Source organism: Micropterus salmoides, unplaced genomic scaffold (assembly GCF_014851395.1).
Source record: "Micropterus salmoides isolate LMB-PRFRI ecotype aquatic unplaced genomic scaffold, ASM1485139v1 Ms_hic_scaffold_12, whole genome shotgun sequence".
Lineage (NCBI taxonomy): Eukaryota > Metazoa > Chordata > Actinopteri > Centrarchiformes > Centrarchidae > Micropterus > Micropterus salmoides.
Window position 1 is genome coordinate 16,553,312 of NW_024040263.1, and position 19,223 is coordinate 16,572,534.

Genomic DNA, 19,223 nt, shown 5'->3' on the forward strand with positions numbered 1-19,223 from the left:
GCAGAAGGGAAATTCCTCACTGCCACCTTGCCCGTCGGCATATCTCTCTGTCTGTCTGTCCATCCTCAGTTTAAGTGGTGCCGGATTTTCAAACCTCTTCCCCCCTTACCTGGTGTAGCATTGTTATCAGAGGCAAATTCCACTGTGACTGTTAGTTTCCATATTTCAACAAAGCAGTTTACATGGGTTGTGAAGCATACCGTGATTAATGATGCCCCGTAAACATTCCGTCACAATGTCAGAGTTTCACAGTTCTACCTTACGCTTTAATCTCTTTATGTCGTGTTGCCACTGCTCTGACTGACTGTGTGCAGATTGCACTAACATGCTTCAGGCTGTTATTATTATGGCTATACAGAAGATTAGACTCAGCAGAGCATGCACAAAGATAGGTCACGTGGAAACAACAAATCACTAAAACACTGGCCACACAGATTTTGTTTTCTGTTAGTAGAGAGATCTCATCATTCAAATGAAAAAAACGTCACCCAGTATGTAACATGCTTTATGTTAATGCATGTGGTACTCCATTATGCTTATTACAACTAACACTTTGTTCTCATTAGGGTTTTTCGAACTTCCTTTTATACTGCAGTTTCTATCTTAAAGGGCTATTCCACCAATTTATATAAAACTGGGCGACATATGAAGAGAGAGCTAGATTAATTATTGAAAACTCAAAATGCACCAGAGATACCGAAATATAACTGAAATATGCTGACTTTAATGTTGCAATCCAGGTAACTTGGAACTCGAAAATTTCCGACCTCCAACTAGAAAAAGTACTATGGAACGCTACCTGAAGTATGGTTCAAGCTTCAAAAATTCAAAACTTCCCATTTCAACAATGCAACTTGATAGCCCCTTAAATTAGATCCTCAAGGCTGCAACCTGTAGCACCTCAACCCACGCCCCCTCGCGGTAGAGTCTGTTATGATTGGCTGTGGGGTACTGTCCGTACCCGTCCCTTCTGCCCGATCTGTTCTGCACATGTGTGTACATATAACAATACAGTGAGTCGTCATAGCATTAGCATAAATACTGAAATACAAAATTAACGTCTCAGTTGCTTAATTGTGTTTTTTTTGCCATTAATACTAAATGAATGTCAGGCTGTCACCTTCTATTGATTGATGATTTAAAACATGTTTTCAATTAAAAATCTGTAGTCTCTTTGACCAAGCCAATATTACCCTGATGATATCACTTTGACATCACTAGGATTATTTTCCTCAGACATCAAAAAGATCTCTCCAATGATAGAATGATCATTAGAGTGGAGTGCCTTTGTAAGCAGGTTAATCGCAGAGTACTGAAGTGTGTTTAGCGTAATGTGGGTTAATTTTCAATACTGAGAAATCAATTGAAATTGAGGCTTGTGCTTAATTGCTTCCTTTCCTATAGCATGTTTCTGCATTACCTCACCTCTGTCATTTCAGTCCTATCGTACCTAAGATACCAGCCACAGCCCAACATTCAAGTATGAACTATAGTCTGACTTTCACAGACTCGTCCTTTTGTCTGTCCTCTTTTCCTTGTGTATCTGTGTCCTGTTTAGACAGAGAAGGCGGTTTTCAGACTGCACTTTTTAAGTGATTCTGCTTTTGTGCTTGTGCGTGGTATTCCTTTCATTTGCAATAATCTGTTGACTTGAAGCCTCTCAGAAATTCTGTCTGACAGTTGGTGAGAGGAGGAGGATAAAAAAACATTTATCATCTTTAGTTTACTTTGTCTGTTCTACACAGTACACATGCCCTTCTTTTGACACCAGCAACAGTGTATTAATCAAGCAGACAAGGATTAGATAGTTAAGTAATGTGTTATGGTTGTGAAGGTAATGGTCTGAGGAGATAACTTCAAGAAAGACCTGTGCTGCTCTGACAAGATAATATTTTAGCTTTTTACCTTCCTAACATTTATCTTCGCCTTTCTCATGAATTTCTCTAATTTAAATTCTAGTCCAAGACTGCAGTCTCTGTTACATGTATGCACTTGACTTGTGAATATGAACAAAATTCAAAATCTGTCAGAAACTTACAAAAAGCCATCATTTTTATTTCTATATTTCTCAGTGCCAGTTTATTATTAGGTGCACCTAGCTAAAACTAATGCAATCTAATCCTGAAATAAATTTATATTCTTGAAATTTGTAATATTCAGTTTTTGTTGAAACTGTAGTTTGTGGTGCTGTTAAACTGTATTGCATTGTACACACAGGTGCTTCTGTTATTTACCCTATGCTCATTGGTGTAAATTGGGTAGACAAAATCATAGAAACACCTGTTGGTACAACACGATTCAAAAGCACCACAAACTACAGCCTCCGACATTATTTTACTGTTGAATCAACACCTCTCTGAATAGGAACATTATAACAACTTCACAAAGGTTGGATTTATTGCAGGACGGTTGTATTAGACTGCAATCGTTTAAGCTAGGTGTACCTACATATAATATACTATTTAAAACAAATGTTAGAAAACCAGCATATAGTTTAGTCTGGCTATTCTGATGGACATCCACATGCTACGTGGTCCCAGGAGACCATAAATTAACGCAACCCTAAGACGTCGCACAAAAACAAATACACATGGCTGTATACATAGCTGTGTGATGTCTGGTTACCTGAATAATGTGTGGCTGTGTATTTTTAATTGCTTGCAAATCATTAGTGCACGTTAGAAATGAGATATGCTTTAGGTTATATGCACCAAATTGATTGAACTCAACAAACTAATTAATGAATGGCAGAACTAGGCCCTCGTTTTTTGGTGTGAGTGTTTGTGTGTGTGGTGGGAGTAGAGGAAGAGAAGGAGGTGTTGTCACAATTAAGCAATTCCAGCAAGATGTCTAACGTTTCTTCCAAAGATGCAGCTAATGTGTGATGTTGTCTAGTCAATTAAATGGTAAAAAAAAAAAAGTCTCATCACTGCCAATTGAGAACTAATTTGAAAGAAAGTCACCTGTTGCTGAATTGCTCAAAATGCCAACGATAGATTTACATCCCACACTGAAATGAACTAATTTACCAAGCCGTTTTTTGTTTGTGGTTTTTCTAGCTGTGGTTTTGTTCTGGCACACTGTGTATACAGTGTAAACAACCTTTTTCATAGTCATGGAGGCTTGGAATTTCTTAACAATTGGTTTTGCTGATTACAGGCAGCATGCTTTTTGCTGGTGTCAGTTTGACAAAATATCTCTCTTGTTGCACTACTTAACTCTATCAGCACTAGTTGCCATTGCCTCAAGAGTGACTGTCTAGCCTAATTAATGAATTTATCAATCACACATTTTAAAAACAGGGAATTAGCCTTTTGTTTGGGAAGGCTTAAGAAACTTGTGCCTCATGCCTACTGTTATCTTGAAGTGTGCTTTGAATACTGTTTGCAGTCCCGCTCTTATTTTGTTTGAGTAGTTTACGCAGTATTATATCCAAACCTAGTGTGCCTGCTCTAACTGTACACAAGGCATACAGCTTGTGATGGAGACTTATAGCCATCCCTACATCATAAAATGAGTCAGCAGTCAGCTTCATTGGTGTTATTGATTAGTAAAATGCCATCTGTTGTGATGCTGGAAACAGTGAGCACACATATTATTGACACATAATTTTCTTGCCCAGGAGTGTATCTTGACTTCCCTAGATGTGACCTTAGTGTGTTGACTAAAACCTAATGATCACATTGTGTTATTGTAGAGAGAGGAAGCATTCCTCTGCACCAGCCTGTTGACCCAGGTTCAGCCATGGTGGTGGTGTGAAGTGCTGTTGACTGAGTTGTTATTGAAACCCCACAGTGCTGGGAACCACCCAAGACCTGGTACAAATAGCTTTGGAACCAAACATGGGTGAAAAATTAGTATTGGTTAAATAATTTCAAATTGAATGAGTTCATTTTAATAACCCAGACACCACAAGAATGTTTATGACTTAAGCTGTCCATCTGTCCAAGTTACTAGTTACTGTTATCTAAGTAGGGAATGTATTATGAACACATGTTGCTGTGTACTTTGTGTATCATTTCTAAATGGCCTTTACGCCTACTGTCAGACATTATTTTTAAAAAGGTTTTCAATGAACCTCTTTTGATAATGTAGTTATTCGTTAAAGTGGGATTTAACAACTCTGTACACTACAGAGCGTGCTAACATTGGGCTACTAGGAATGAATTAGAATAATTTAGTTTTGTGAAGAATAGTTTGTTCTATTGAGATTTTAAATCAAAAGAAAATCAGAAAGTTACAAGTTAGTGTTACAAAATGGCACATCCTTTTAAAAGTTATATTAAAGAGAGGGCAAAACCTGAGAATGATAAGGTTAATCCTATTGTGTACTAAGTATTTTAATAAAAACTGAATATAGAGATCATCAGATCTGTTGAAATTGAATTTAACTCCACTGGAAATTGCCAGAGAGAGAGAGATACTCGTTAACTGAGTTTCGAGTACTTTTGTAATATTAATCAGAGGAAGTAGCAGTTAAGATTTTCCCACAGCTTTGAGCTTCATAGGCAAGACACTTTAAATAAAATATAAATCAGGCATTCCCATGTATACGGTAACAAAAGTCTGAGTTTGCTGCCTAAGAAAGAAATATTTCTGTTCCGCTGACATTGAGCTTATCGCAAATGTGAAGTCAAAATGTTGCAGTGATAAAGTTTACATTGTGCTGCTATGAATGGGATTTTGATCATGGCGCTTAAAGGTTCTGTGTGTAAGTTTTAGTGGCATCTAATGGTGAGGGTTGCGAATTACAACCAGTGACTTCTCCTCAGATGGTTCAATTTCCCGAGGAGTGAAGTCGTTCTTCCGACCTAAGTGTATGTTCATGTGCTCTTAAGTCTGAATGTGGAATCAACATGGACAGTACTACAGAAATGAGTTGGATTAGTATTATTAGAGCATATAAACAACATGTCAGACATCTAGTTCACTCTACATGAACAGCAAATTAACTGTTATAACCATAATACAAACACTTTGTTGTGCTAAATACGTGTGGTCCTCTATTTGTCCAAATTTCTCTTATCTTACTTCTAATAAACCAGATTACTATTATTACTACTACTGCTGCTGCTAACATTACTTGTTCTTGTTCCTCTTCATACGTATTCAACGTAGTGACGAAACGCGCTCTGTAGAGCAGTTTGTCCGTTGTGGGCTACTGTATAAACATGGCGGCGCAACATGCCAACGTCAATGTAAGAGGACCCGCGTTGTATTTAGACAGAAAAGGCTCATTCTAAGGTAGTAAAAACATAACAGTTAATTATGTAAGGTGTTTATACACCACAGAAAACATAGTTATGTATATTGTATTGCATTTCTGTCAATAGATCCTCCTAAATATTACACACTGAAGCTTTAAATCAGTTCTCCTCTGTGCCCTCAGGGCTGCAATAAACATCTCCCTACATTTCCTTCACTAATGCGTGTTGAAAGGCGAGTGTACTCTCTCTAATTTCTTATAATGATGGGCTGGAATTCAGGAATTGTTTGTCCACGATGATGATGAGGAAAGAGGATACGTTATACACTGCTTTGCCTGAAAGACATAGAGACTGGACACATTTGCAGTATAGCTTTACACAAACTCAATGGCTCGACATTTCAATGTCCTATAAGCTGGTAGTGAATGAGTTATTTTGAATGTACTTATAGATGTAATTGTATTTGTAATGTTGTCCTGATGTGGTTTAATTCTGATTTAGGCAGCAGTGTGTTATGTGAGATGATGTGTGTAATAGTGACTGAGCTATGAGGCCCCGAGGCACACAGGCCTACAGGCTTTTGACTCTATGACAATAGCGAAAATGAACCGAGACCGGATTACGCCAGTCCTGCATTCCTCTCCAAACCTGTTTCACACAAACAGATACAAATCCTGCACGCACAGAATGACAAATAACTAAAGCAAGCCAATACATGTCTTGCATATGCTTGCTCAAAGTGCAAAGAGCAGTTACCAACAGGAAGTGTCTGAATATGGGGAATCTGAAACCTCATTAGTAGAAAATAGTTTCATCAAAAAGAGGCCAAATCATTGACAAGTATGACAATGAATGAGTTTCCCTGTGGTTTATCAGTGCTGCTCCACTACTATTGTGTGCTAACTTGTGAATAGAAAATCTCCTGAGAAATACAGTATTTGTTGCAATCCAAGGGAACCCCACCTGTGAAAAACCGCTTGGCATTAACACAGTTGAACTTCTCTCCCCTAATGCACAGTGTGGTGAGTGATTAAACCTCAGTGCTGCACGAACGAATAACCTGCAACCAGAGGTTTCAATGAAGATCCGCACTGACAGTGTGCGTCAGTGAGCAGAGGAGGCAGAGCCACTTTGGGTTTAAAAAAAAGGTCACTTTGCCTTTTATTTCAGTGGCTTTTTGCACGTGCACTATGCCTCTGAACTGCTACTGGAAGTTCCATATTGTTTTCATGAAAGGGACGAGCTGCTCCTGTCTTCATTGAACACATACAATACACAACAAATATTTTCATTATCCATTACTGTGTCAGTTATTTGTATGCTTAAGCGATGAATTGTGTAGCATATAATATGTCAGAAAGTAGTGAAAAATCCCCATCACATTTTCCCAGAGCCCATGGTGACAACATCAAATTGCTTGTCCCAAATATAAACAGGTGTCTTTATTCAATGCCGTTGCTTGATAAATGGCCAGACAGTAGATGATTAAATTATACGAAATTATGACAATTTTCTGTTGAGTAATTAACACCATACAGTACAGTAAAGCCAAGTGGTTTTTCTGATTATATTCTATCAGTATTCACTATATTGGATAGAGACATTTAACAGCATTCATTCAATAATTCATTACTTGGTTGCGAAATCCCTTTTTTTTTCTTTTTGGAGAAACTGACATTGTCAAGGTTGTAACTGTAGGTGCACCTTTGCGGTTAAAGTTATTGTAACACCAGGAGTCTTGTGAAACATCTGTGCATGTGTCGGCATGTAAGACAAAATGGAGACTGGCACATATTGTAAGGTGTCTAAGGTCTGAAATCGATGTGTGTCTTTGAGCTGGGTTTCAGTGGAGATGCAGGCAGAATGTTTATGTCAGCCTTGTGTCTTGTCGGGACTTGTCAGAACAGGTGTCTCAAACTCTGATCCCCTCTCTTCAAATTACTTCCTCTAGTCTAGTCATTCGTTTTACCCTCTGGTTCCTTGCAGGGTTTTCCATTTATATGGTGTCTCTGTGTCTTACCAGTGTTCATTCCTTTTACACTCTCCTTAATTTTTTTTTTGTTTCGTTTCTGAAGCTTCCTCCCTGCTCTTTATTTGTGAGTTGTGAGGCAGGTCACGACTGCACAATGTTCACTGGATTTTGTTTGAACAGAGAGAAAGTCCAAAGTGTTGCCTACTTCTTTTTCTGTTTATCTTTTTGTTTCTCTTTCCTTTGTCATTCTCATATAATGCTTTCAAACAGACTTTTTCAAACATTCTGAGATTCCCTAAAATTACAGGTACATGTTCACTGTTTGAGTCATTATTTATTTATATATATATATATACAGCACATGTTGTTGAAATGACACTGGCTTTACCAAACTCGTATTGTAAAAAGGCTATAATGACATTCAGTTAGTACTTCAGGGTAATTTTGACCTCAGTCACACTGTCTCTGTTTTCCATGAAGCCTCAGCCTTCACTCCTCTTTAAAGCATAATACATGCACACACACTGCATACCACCTCAGGGTTAAAAACCAGTGTTTCTCCTCTTATCGTGAATGCTAATACGTGCCAACGCTGTTTAAGGAGATAAAGCTTTAGATCTAGGAGTTCATGAATTCCAAAACATTGAAACCATAAGTCAGTCTGTCTTAGTCAACAGTTAACCCATTGTCTCCAGCTTTGAAGTCGTGCAAGGGTCATAACTGAGTGCGATACATATGAGGAGCTGGGCAGTAAACCAAAAGTTTTACTAATACTGTCATGTTGGTATGTTTAATTCAGTAAAAAGGTCTCCAGGTGCTTTTAAGGGCTTTCCCCTAGGTCTGGCTGATCGAAATCCCTGTCACGATATTGGTAATGGGTTTTTTATAACATTTGACTCCAAGGAACCCTTGTGTGTGTGAAGGCAATTTGAATCCATGTATGAATGGCAGACTTCGCCAGTACCGATTTAAAACTACTACATAGAGAGGTAATGGCAGAATGTAAATACAATACATGTTAAAAAATGGCCACCATAAAAGGTGTCAAAATGGTTTGATTTAATGAAAATCTTATTTATTATAATTTTAAAGAGGTGGTATTATGGTTTTTGGCTTTTTCGCTCTCCTTTATTGAGTTCTCATTCATAGCATTCGTTTCGATGTCTCACTATGGGATGCGCCTCCTCGCGTATTCCTCAGAAGCATTTATCTCATTACGTCAATCCTGATTGGCTGGTGATCATGGTGTCTGTGTCTAGTGGACCCACATACCCTTAAAGAGCTTACACTACAACGCAGACACCATTCAAACACCTCTTGCCTCGGAGCATATCTCGATCTGTCATACAGGCTAGCTAGCTAAGAGCTGACATCTCAGTCGCCGAGCTCTAGCTGCCTTCGACATGCTTGTCTCACCACAGACTGAAGCATTACCCGCCTAGCCGTTTTACGGTCAGGTACATGTTAGCACACCAGCGTATGCGACGTTCTTCTTACACCAGAGTAGACAGTGATCCATGGGCTCGGCTCTCCCGCTGCGGAATAAAATTTTGAGGAGGGACACACACCAGGTCTGCTCTTCCTGCCTCGTGCTGGAACATGCCCGCTTGGCCGTTGAAGCCCCCGGTTCATGCAGGCACTGCAATTGCTACACCCTGAAGAGTCTTCGACGATAGCTAGCACGCCAAGCTAGCTTGTCGGGAAAGGACCCTTGCCTGTCCACCAACGACTTGCCGGCTGGCAATGAGGGGACCGATACGGACGCTGAACCGTGTGCTAGCGCTAGCTGGGGCTCACTGCTGGACCTAGCCGCGGCGGCCCCGCTTATGGAAAATGTGCTAGAGCTGGATTATGAGGATGATGAGGAGCTCAGTTTCTCAGAGTTCCTCTTATCTCTCCTCTAGGACGGGAGTACGCCAGCTTCCCCTGCTCCCAGTATGGATATGCAGGACGTGTGCAAACGCGCTGCAGCCAGACTGAATATTCCCTGGCCTGCGGTTGTGACGGAGACCACCAGATCCCGTTATGAAGGGAAGAAATTGCCCCAGGCCAAGAGGATGGCAAAACGGCTACTCCCAGTTTTTCCTGAGCTGCTGGATGAAGTCTCCGTTTCATGGAAGGACCACCCGTTCAGCAGCATGACCCTGATACAGGGCGCATCCTCCCTGGATTTTGAGGGCATAGAAAAGCTTGGCATGCTCCGCATGGCCCCCATGGAGCCGTTAGTCACAGCCCACCTCCACCTGCGACAGACCACAGTATCCTCCAGGAACCCCACACTGCCATCAAAAACGGACCATTACCAGTCCGCTATGACTGAGAGGGCTTACAAAGCATCAGCTTTGAGTGTCAGAGCCCTGAATGTCTCCTCCATGCTCACCGCGTATCAAGCAGAGTTGATTGAGGACATGGCCACCAAGTCTAACCCCGTAGTGTAGGAAGAGATTACTATGATAACGGACATTTGCCTCCGCGTGCAGCGCTGCTCAGTCCAAGCCACAGGTAAATCTATGGAAGTGATGGTTTTACAGGAAAGAGCAAGATTGCTCAACCTGACAAACCTGTCTGACAGGGAGAAGGAGGACATCTTGGACATGCCGATTGTCCCTGACGGGGTTTTTGGCACCGCTCTGGCCTCCATGCAGCAGAGATGTAAGGCTAAGAAGAAGGAGGACAAGCTCTCTAGCTCTGCCTACCCCAGAAAGCTGAGGCCCACCCCCCAGCGGCCCCGTGCCAGACCTTCGCTCAGGCTGTCTTGCGGCCCCCTCAGTTTAAAATCCCTAAGCGGCTGAAGCCCCAGCCCACCCCATCTGCCCCTCCACGGCATGAGGCAAGAGCGGGCTGGCTCAGGAAGGCTCCAACATTGATGTCGGCTCCACCGGGACAGCAGGTCCAGACTGCCGGTCAGCAGGCCAGGAAGAAGAAGAGGGCGGTTTGACAGCCTCCCTCTCCCCACTGGTGATGCCGTTCGCCAGCCCCACCTGTTCTCTTCCGGAGTGTGATGCGGAGGCTTTCCCACCCCCCCACCCCCCCCCCCCCGACTCCCCGCTGTGGCATGCAGTGCCAGAGAGGCACCGGCAAGAAGAGAGACTTTGCAGCGGAGGCAGCAGGTTCTGCCCTCCCTTTAAGTCGTACAAGCACACACCCTCACTCTTAACAATAAAGCCGCTGCCGCATCCAGGCCTAAGGTCAAGGGCGCAGTTAAAAACAATGAACAGAAAAGCAATAAGGAGAGCTACGGCTCCCTTCAGGACGTGGGACGCTGCCGACTCCGTCGGTGCACTAACACCTCGCGCATGAACAGTGTCGACCAGGAGTCACGGCCGTCCTGCTGTTAGATGGCCCCATAACGCCATTATTGATGGCGTGCAGTGGGAAAGACACACTGGGGGCTGCCACTCCTCTCTCGCTGATGAGGGAAAGGTGGGCGGCGCTCACGACTTCGGCCTGGGTGCTGAGAACAATATCAAGGCGTTACAGGCTTCAATTCGCTGTTATTTCACCCTCGCTTCTCAGGCATTGTATGCTCCCGGGCTCAGGGGGAGTCAGCTCGTATTCTACAGGAGGAAATTGTCTCGCTGTTAGAAAAGAGAGCGATATGTGTAGTGCCTCCCGAACGGAGTCAGAGCGGCTTATACTCCAGGTATTTTCTCGTCCCCAAACGGGGGGGAGCAGTCTTCGCCCTATCCTGGATCTGCGAGCTCTGAACAAGTACATCAGGAAATACAAGTTCAGGATGCTCACTCATGCATCCCTGCTTTGTCTGGTGCGCCAGGGCGATTGGTTCACATCTGTCGACCTGAAGGACGCGTATTTCCACATTGCAATTTATCCTCCGCACAGGAAATATCTGAGGTTCGCTTTTCGGGGTGTATGTTACGAGTACAGAGTACTTCCCTTCAGTCTGTCCCTGAGCCCGAGAGTGTTCGTGTGGTGTACCGAAGCGGCTGTGGCCCCGTTGAGACGGCAGGGTTTCCGTCTGGCTACATATCTGGATGAGTGGCTCCTTTGGGCACAGTCGGAGCAGGTGTCAGTGACACAAATGCGCGTACTCATAAGACATCTTACAGATTTGTGTTTTATAATACCGAGAAGAGCGTGCTGTCCCCAGCACGGAGTTCTGGGGACAGATTTCTGGTTACACCTGGACTCGGTTTCCTTTACAGCTCGCCTGGCGGCAGAGAGAGTAAAGGCTTTCAGGGCTTGTCTCGAGCATTTTCGCCTGTGCACATCCGTCCCCTTCAGATTGTGTCTGAGGTTACTGGGACTGATGGCATCAGCCATCCTGTTGGTCAGACTAGGCCGCCTGTTCATGAGGGATTTCCAGCACTGGGTGGCTTTCCTCGGACTCGACCCTGTCCCTCATGGCGCATGGAGTGTTACAGTCACTGTGGAATGCGTGATGGCACTGCGCCGCTGGCGACACCCAGCTTTCTTGGTGCAGGGGGTGCCCCTGGGCATCATCCTGTCAAGGAAGGTGGTCACCACGGACGCGAGTTTGTCGGGCTGGGGAGGAACACATGAGGGCCGGTCTGTGAGGGGCATCCGGAGCGAAAATCTCCAGCTTTTTCTTCCATTTCTCAGCGGGCATCATGTTCTGGTGAGGACGGACAATACGACTACGGTAGCGTATATAAACCATCAGTTGCACACGCTGGCATGCAAACTGATACTATGGAGCAGCAAGCGTCTCCTGTCTCTGAGAGCGACACATGTCACCGCTATACGGCAACTGGGCTCTGCACCCAGCCATTGTGAAACAACTGTGGTCGCGTTATGGCCAGGCCGAGGTGGACCTGTTCGCATCGAGAGTCAATGCGCAATGTCCGCTGTTTTTCTCAATACACAATCCAGATGCGCCTCTCGGCGTGGACGTGCTCGCTCACGTGTGGCCACCGGTCCTCGTGTACGCATTCCCTCTAGTGGCTCTGACATCCCCCACTCTGTCCAGGGTGAGGGAGCACCGCTGCAGACTGATCCTCATAGCTCCGCATTGGCCGCCGATGCATTGGCTAATGGAGATATATCTGCTCCTGTGCAGACAGCCATGGCAACTCCCGCTGCGCAGGGACATGCTGTCCCAGGCGGGGGTGGACAATCTTTCACCCACACCCAGAGCGCCTGGCACTATGGGCCTGGCCCGTGAGTGGTATAATTTAAGTGTGATGGGGCTTCCTCAGAATGTGGTTAACACTATTCAGAGCGTCAGGGCTCCCTCCACCAGGTCCCTTTATGACTGTAAGTGGAGGGAGTTTGAGGAGTGGTGTTTCAAGGAGGGTTATGTCCCTTTTCAGTGCCCGGTCGGTGTGATTTTGTCATTCCTACAGGTCTTGGTTGACAAACAAAAGGCTTTCTCCAAAATTAAAGTGTACCTGGCTGCTATTGCTGCTTGTCATGTTCTGGATGAGCTCTCTGCCCCCCTTTTGAACCTCTGGGGGACGTTTACTTAAAACATCGGTCTCTGAAGACAGTGTTATTGCTGGCTTTGGCTTCCGCAAAACGGGTCGGCGACATTCATGCACTCTCGGTGCATCCTTCATGCACTCAGTTTGCTCCAGGGGATGTCAGAATGTCGATGAAGCCTAACCCTGCCTTTGTGCCCAAGGTGGTTGGCTCGTGCTCGCTCATTGACCTTAGGGCGTTCTCTTCGCCGCCTTTCTCCTCCCCTGATGAGGAGCGGCTGCATGTGCTGTGTCCGGTCCGAGCCCTGTGCTTTTACATGAACAGGACTTTCGGAGAAGTGACCATCTCTTTGTGTCCTGGGCTAGCCCCTGTATGGGCAAGCCCGTTACCAAGCGACAGCTCTCCCACTGGAGTGTGGGGTCGATTGCTCTGGCCTACACTAGTCGGAGTCTGCAGGCTCCACCAGGCGTACGGGCTCACTGAACTCGTGGCCTTGCTGCATCCTGGGCCCTGTTTAAGGGGGTCCCTATCCAGGACATTTGTGCGGCGGCGAGCTGGTCCTCGCCCCTCACATTTGCCCGGTTTTATAAACTGGATGTCTCGGCTCAGAGTGTGGCGCGTGCAGTGCTGAGCACAGGGCCCTCGCTGGAACAGAGTGCTGCTTCCTGAGAGCCGGTGGTTGTTGAGATAAGCTTGTCTGGATATTCGGGAGTCTCCATATCCCATAGTGAGACATCGAAACGAATGCTATGAATGAGAACTTTAGGTTACTTGCGTAACCCCGGTTCTCAGAGTAGCATGAGTGAGATGTCTCACCAGACAGCCCTTCTTGCTGGGACGAAGCGAGAAGAGGTGCTTATTTTGAATGGTGTCTGTGTTGTAGCGTAAGCTATTTAGGGGTAGGTGGGTCCACTAGACGCAGACACCACGATCACCAGCCAATCAGGATTGGTGTAATGAGATAAATGCTTCTGAGGAATACGCGGGGAGGCACATCCCATAGTGAGACGTCTCACTCATGCTACTCTGAGAACCGGGGTTACGCAAGTAACCTAAAGTTATATATCTTTTTTTGCGCATGTAATAGGTTTGCAAAGTGAAAAAGCCCAAAGTCCACACCAAAGGGAGTTCCCATCTCCCACAGAAAACACTGCTCTGAACTGCCTGAAAACAGCTAGTTTGTAGTCCAGCCTTTACTTCCCTTTCTTGTTACGTCACAATGAAAATATGTGTCATAATGCTCGCCGAACAACTGGTCCGACACGCCCTCAAAACACTGGTGGAAAAACACTGAGTTGCAGCACACCTCTCCTCTCCCTTCCAAACACTAGCTACCCTCCAAGCAGTCAATGGACATGAAGTCGTTACCATGATGTAGAGACAGAGCTCAGTTAAAACTTTATGGATGAAAGATATGTATGTTACAAATTGTCAACCTGGTCGGCAACATGTAGCCTACAGCTGAATCGAAGCTGTTTGCCGGCCTTTCGCTGACCTGCCCTTCTCTGCTTCTGATTGGCTAGTAGTCCTTAACTAGGAACTGCGCATGTGCAACTCCCAACAAACATCATTTAGAGACGAGATGTATCACTCAATAGCTAAAACAAAGTCATAAACACAGGGTGAAAAGAGGAGCTGCAGCAATGTGCAGTATGACAAAAAATATGCTGTTTTTTGAAAATTAAACCATGTAAACCTGTTCTGGTACAACCCCTAAATAGGATTTTGAACCTGAAAATGAGCATAATACCACCTCTTTTTATTTTATTGAAATAGCCCAAAATCACAAATTTGCCTCAGAGGTCTTTACAATCTGTACAACATCCGGTACATCGTCAATCCTTAGACCCTCAATGTGGACAATATGTGCAATCTGGATATAAATATAATGCAAACCCAATTTCAATTTAATGAACACTTGTTTTCAGATATTTCCCTTTTTAAAGGGGATGTCCACACTAAATTTGTTTTTTAAAAACAAAAGAAAATACCTTTTCTGCTCAAAATTATCTGTCTTGGGTTTGAAAGTTCAGTTTAGCCACATTCTCTCACCTGCCCCTAAAAGTGACGTAATGGGCAAGGTTAATTGATCTAACTGATTGATGCTTCCAAAACGGAGCCATTCTAGGAAATGCATACAGTTAGACCCATGCAACAATGTGACTTCTTCACAGTCGGATTAATCAGATAATCCTGCATGTTAATCATAACTCAGTGAGCCAAGATGACTCATCCACGCTGCATAGCACATTATTCTTCAACTTCACCATGCATATGTATGTTTCAGATGACCATGTTAATCTCTGTCGCTCCTCTGCTGATTTGATGAGTGGATGACAACGTTTTACAAAGGCTTTCACCATGCTGTCATTTTTGATCTGCTGCTCAGCTTAATGGATGTGGAACTGATTTTCTCGCCAAAAATCCTTCCAGACTTAATATTTTAAATGTGTGCAGCAGATGGTGATTTTGTCATGGCTAGTGATCAGCAGCTTGCCCATATTGGGAACCACTCAGAGGGTAATATCAAGCAGTATGCAGCCTTATACAACATTTAGCTTTATGTCAACCATATGTGTGTTTGGCTGATGAGATAATGGCTACACAAGCTGTGTCCTGACAGCAGAGAAAATGTCAGTAGGTACAGTAAGACAAACCTGGTAGATAATATACCAATTCTTGGTCTAGGTATTTTCACACCTAACCTGTTCAGTTCAAACTAACTCCAGTGCATTTGTCCATATGGTTTAGTTCTTTTTGTCAATCAAACTCTGGTGCCCTGACCAAATAGCCAGACTGTGACTGCTTGAAATGGTTGGTCCCTGTCTTGGTAATTGTTGAGCTTTGTCTGTAATTTGAAAACAAAGCAAACCACCCAGAAGATTTGTCATAGAAGACGTGGAATTTTAGCATTAATTCAAAACTACTCTCACATTATTCTGCTGATCATGGGAACTTTTAAGTAAGCAATCTGAAGAAGTAATGTAGGCCTATATATTTATGCAAATTGTTTGGTTACCAAGGTAACACGTATTCTTGCGATCATGTGAGTGCAAGGTGTAGGGATCTATATGGAGTCCATTAGTGACTACTATTTTTTACACCAGAAAAAATAATTAAACAAATAATATTAAACTTTGTAATGCATACTGTAGTAAGGCCAGTGTTTTGTGCTCTGATATGCCTTCAATCTCTGCGATCTGTTACTCAAACCAAACTTCCTGGATCATAATTTATGTCTCACTGGTACCTGGAACAACCACACAAGGCTGTTTTCAGTCTGAACACTGTCTAAAGTGCAAGCATGACTTGCTGTCCATCAGTGATTTAAACATGTGGAGCCATGTGGCACTAATAATTATCAAAACTGCCAAATGAATGAATTACCTGTCAGTCCACGTAACAGATTTTTTACACTCCTTGTTTGTTAGTCAGCATGAAAAGACAATGGACCAGAACTAAAAGGAGAACATGGACCAAACTGCAGGTGTGAAAGCAACCTTGGAGCCCCTGCAACCATGACAGTTTAACTTAACCTTCATGTCACATTACTTTCTAGATCAGCTCAAATTGAGATGGAGTGCTGTGGGTGTGTGTTGTGTGTGTATATAAGCGTTCCCTTACAGCACTAGGAAACTGGGCAGAGCCAGGCAAAGGCTAAGACCAGCCTACCTCCTGCTGAACAGAGACTGTGTGTGTGTGTGTGTGTGTGTGTGTGTGTGTGTGTGTGTGTGTGTGTGGTACCTGACAGTACACCATTGAGCTTTCTCAATCCTTTTTTATGTCTGTATAACGTAGAGACAAAATGAGAGCTAAGGAATTTGCTCCTTTGAGGTGCTATTGTTTCATCATAGTCTCCTCTCTCAACACGATTTAGTCAAATTGTCAGTGCATTAAACTTGCTTTAGTCTAACCGCTGAACACCAGGACCTGTTGGAAGTTTTCTTTTGATATTCCCTCGCAGTGATGCCTTTGATGCTCTCAAAGCGCGACCATTTGTGTAAGCTAACTGTACATATCTGCAAAGTTAATGCCCTGGTAAATATGGAATTGGTAGGTTGATGACATCTTTTGATTCTTTGAAGTGCACATATTATTTTTGCCTATGTGTTTCTTCAGAGGTTAGGCTGAAATAGGAATTGCATGCCTGTGAAGTACAGTGGTGATAAATGACTTGGAGTAAATCTGTGATGTATGTTGTTGACTTTGATAATCCCCAACAGTCTACTACACTGTTAGCACTTTGATGTAGGAGGCACACACACATCACACATTAACCTCCCAAACCATTACTGATGTGCGCACACACAGGAGTGGAATGCAGTGTTTTCATTCCCGTCGATATGGCCTGTCAATCAAAGGAACGTGGCTGTGTGCTGTTGCAGTAGCAGTATCCAAGCTACACAAGTTCCACCCACACACATAAACACACACACATACACTACACACACACCCACTCCTTTACACTGTATGACAGATTTATTTCTATCTAGATAAGCAGGATATCCATTTCCAATAATGCAATTTCTGCTGCAGGGTCTGTAAAGCAACTGAAAATCAATAGCTGATGAAAAAGCACAATACAACAACTCACTTTGTACATCCCTCAAACTAGAGAGGGATTGCCTCTTTGATTGCCCCGTCTCTGATTGAAGTTATATCTAGGAATTTGTTGTACAGTTAGTTGTCTGTCTAAGTCGGGCCCCTTCCTGAGCAATGGTCATTGACGACAGCAGAGGATGCATAAGTTCAGAGATCAGGGTCCTTGTGATTGCATGTTCTGTCTCTAATCGTCTGGAGGACAGCGATGTTTGTAGTCTTCCTGTACCCAAACCCATGGGTGGAAGGATATTTCCAGCTTACAGTGTCCTTGGAATACTTGCTGTGTGTTTCACTGGCCTGAAAATGTGAAACCTTGTGTATCCTATTCTACCGTCCAGTTCCACTATTTCAGTTCTACAGTTTACATGGTACACTCTAGTGCTGTACTATGTTCCCAAAGAGTTTAAAATCCAGCACTGTTGAATAGAAGCAGGATAATGGGAGACGTGAAAGCAGCACCGTAAATGAGCCTGTGCACTTAAAAGCAAATATAATTCCAGCGTAGCGCCACTATTATAGGTATTAGAATTTAATAAAACAAATATTTTTTATTAGTATTCAAGTGTGCTAACAGTACTGTATATAATTAAGGGCACACAATTTGATACTCCAACCCTACTTCTGCTTGCTGCTCTCTCTCCTCTATCTTTACTATAATCACATCACAACAGCCCACCCCCATCCCTCACCCCTCCAAGAAATGGAGCAGAAACTTGAATATTTAACTTCAATGACTCTTCAGCCTGTGTCTATCTCTGTGAGGTCAAAGTCAGCAACACTGTACTCTTACCTCTCTAATAACGTGCGCCCGTATCCATGCTGAGTAGAGTATTGCATTTGAATAAGCTAGTTCCTGATTCCATAGTGTCAGGTATTGTCAAGTAGGATTTAAATTGCTGAAACATGGGCTTTGCAAAGACAACTCATCTACATGTCATCAAGTGTAGCTACCGCTGACACTATACGTGCAAGTTGATACAGAGCAAAAAGATGCTTTGGTGGTAAGTAAGTGCTACCTATCCGATCACACTGATTTCTCTGATTCCCACAGTCTTTCTTTTTAAGCCCCTCGGAAAATATCATGTGAATGCGTTGGTGTTTGTAGTGTTTTGCTCAGTTTGAAAATAATGAAGACTTTACTTTACACACACTGTGATTTGGATATAGCTGAGCTCCAAAACTGTTTGCAGGGATGGTCTCTTGGTCTTTTGATTAAACAAACACCGCAGCCTCTTGCCTTGTAGGAATAGTGCTTAAGATTCACATTTTGATTGTTACATGCAGTCAGTCATAAGAATGCCTGTAAGTGTGTCAGAGAAATCCACGAGCAGTGAGCTGTGATACTAAATGATTCTTAAAGTTTTTCATTCCAGACACCCTACTGTTCTTCCATCTGTTCCCACAGAGCTAATGTCACTACACTAGCACTCAGCATTTAGACTTCGTAGCACCGCACTAGGCAAATATACATTGTTATGTAAACATGTACACATACACTGAAGGCAAATATACATTCTTTTGCAGCAGTGCAGGAGGAATGTTTGCAAAGAAACCATACTGACCGTCTGCAGTAAGACTGAATGACTGACACAGCTAGACCCTCCCATACACACGATTAAGTCTTTTTTTAACTGTCTATTGTGAGATATTATAGGAGTGCACTGCCATATCGATGAAGTACAGTTCTCGATGAAGTGAAAATGTGTCTCAAGTGATCGTAAACTAAATCTCATTGGATTTTGAACAGTTGGTCCTACAAAACAATCCATTTGAATATGGCATCTTTTCATTCATAATGATTGGTAGCAGCTTTAAATCAAGTAACTGTTTAGTCTATAATATTTTTGAAAATACTGAAAAAGGCCACTCACAATTTCCCAGAGGGCAAAGTGACTTGTGCCTTGTTACTTGTTTTCAGACCCAAATCCAAAAGCATTTAATTACTGCAGTCATATAAAACTGCAGTAATTGTGAGTGGGGTATGGCAAGGGAGACATAGAGAATGGGAGATGTAAACTGGGAGAGACCCTGTGTGTGGG

General features: G+C 43.3%; 1 protein-coding gene and 1 pseudogene across 6 annotated transcripts in view; both read left to right on the top strand.

Annotated features, from left to right (window-relative positions):
* Positions 1-19,223, top strand: part of LOC119899223 (paralemmin-3-like) — a 38,051-nt gene that overhangs the window by 2,987 nt on the left and 15,841 nt on the right. The gene's annotated exons all lie outside the window — the stretch shown is intronic.
* Positions 10,508-12,340, top strand: LOC119899221 (annotated as a pseudogene).